At 36.9% G+C, this 1983-nt stretch overlaps 1 non-coding gene across 1 annotated transcript; it reads right to left on the bottom strand.

Moving 5' to 3' along the window:
* Positions 1-219: 219 nt before the first annotated feature.
* Trnal-uaa lies at positions 220-303 on the bottom strand. The gene has a single exon. It is a non-coding gene; the product is annotated as a tRNA-Leu (tRNA).
* Positions 304-1983: the final 1680 nt, after the last annotated feature.

The raw sequence follows: 1983 nt of genomic DNA on the forward strand, positions 1-1983 counted from the left end.
CAGACGGTCGGGTTACGTTTCTATCAAATTCGCATGGGATATTATTTTCTAGGTCTTCAGAACCCATCTTAACTTACAGTTCAGCTGACTACAGCAGCGAAGAAACAGTCACCGCGATGAACCGCCGCCGACCGCGAAGCACACGTAAACACCGCCCGACACGCCGGAGCGAGCGCGCGATGTGTTCGGGCCCACGACTCCGAAGAGACTCAAATGCATTGTCAGATGTGGGGTTCGAACCCACGCTCCCTTACGGGAACCAGAGCTTAAATCTGGCGCCTTAGACCGCTCGGCCAATCTGACGTGCGAGGCAAGGACTCCAGAGACTTCCATCTTTAGCAATATCTCAAAGAACCTCACTGCGAAATCTGTTTCTTTTTTCGGTAGGATGGAATTATGTCAGTTTTAGAATATTGAAAACGCAATGTCAGACGTGGCGTAGGAAATGCAACCTCCCTTTCGGGAACCAATGTGGCGCGTTGGACCGCTTTGTTCCGTCGTTTGCAGTTTGAACTGTAACTAGAATTTATAAATTTCAAAACAGATGATTCTGTACGTACCGTTCCAGTTTTAATTAGTTTAAGTAGTAGGCTAAGTAGTTTTCCATTTTTAAGTAGTTTGAAAGGCTTGGCAGATCCGGTTCAAATGAACATAATTCTAAAGCATTTACAGAGGAAGTGATGGACTGGTGTCCCAAATGCCATCTCGTACATGTTTAAAACTTTGGGTCAGTATCAAAACAGCATTTGAAAGGCAACGGTTTTGTTCTTGTGAGCTTACTAAGTCTATGACTATCATAAATCTCAGTATGAAAGTATGTGTGCTGTAACAAATACATTAGTGAAAAAAATGACTTTTGAATTCGCCACATTTTTAAGTAAAGTGGTTACTAGCACAGATATGTTCAAGTATATTGGATATGAAATTTATGGTGATAAGTGTGGAAATTTCTTAGGTATGCTGAAAATAAAATGTGTAGTAATAAGTGTGGAAATAAAAATTAAGTTTTAAAAGAACTTTTTAGGTATGATAAGTATTCTGATAAAGATGTTAGCTTTAGTGATAGTGCAGTTCCGGAAAGTAGAATTGCGGTTAGAGGTATCTAAGTATATGCTAATTTTAAGCTTTGTTGCAGCAAGAATAGGAATATGAACAAATATACAGATGTATTAGCAAGTTATGAACATACCTTACATAAAATACCATGTCATTTACTGGTTGTTGACAGAATAACTTTTCATGATAGAGAACTCACTGTCCTTAACAGCTATCATGCGTTATAAGGATATACTGAATTTAAGACTAATGATTGTATTGTTTAATGCATCAAATGGAGATGAAGGTTTAAGATACGTTCATAGTACAAACCACAGTCGTGGTCACGTGAGCTGCTATTGAGTGCACACAGAATCATTGTGAATGTAAGTTACTCACATTATCCGTGTTAGAATGGAAAAGAATTTTATTTATTTTGTAAACTGGTTGAAGTGATTTACATGATTATATTTATTGAATAATTTACCAGAGACAAAGTTGTCTTTAAATCTTTTCTTCTCCTTCATTTGTTCTTAAATTTAACAATTTATTGGTAAAAGTTTGCATATGTACGTTGCATAAAAAATGTTATTATGTGTTCACATGTTTTCGACTGCTGTAACAGAAAGTTAAGCGTTAAATGTAATCCTCCGTCCAGCAATGCCAGACGCAGCACATATTTCATCACGAACCCAAAGATGTTATCGAATATCAAAAATAGTATTCGTTTTAATGCTGTTGCATACTGAATGCTTGGAATAAATGTTTGAGATTGATTGTATTTGTTTGTTAGGCATTATTCACGTAGGTTTGCAGTATCACTAGTAATAGAAATGACAAGAGATCTTGCTCTAAATTGAATGATGTAAATGGAGGCAAAGGGACTTTATACAGTCACTTATTTTTATTTGGTTAAGTGTATAAACCTTCAGGAGAATCTCTGAACCT

Source organism: Schistocerca piceifrons, chromosome 7 (genome assembly GCF_021461385.2).
Source record: "Schistocerca piceifrons isolate TAMUIC-IGC-003096 chromosome 7, iqSchPice1.1, whole genome shotgun sequence".
Taxonomy (NCBI): domain Eukaryota; kingdom Metazoa; phylum Arthropoda; class Insecta; order Orthoptera; family Acrididae; genus Schistocerca; species Schistocerca piceifrons.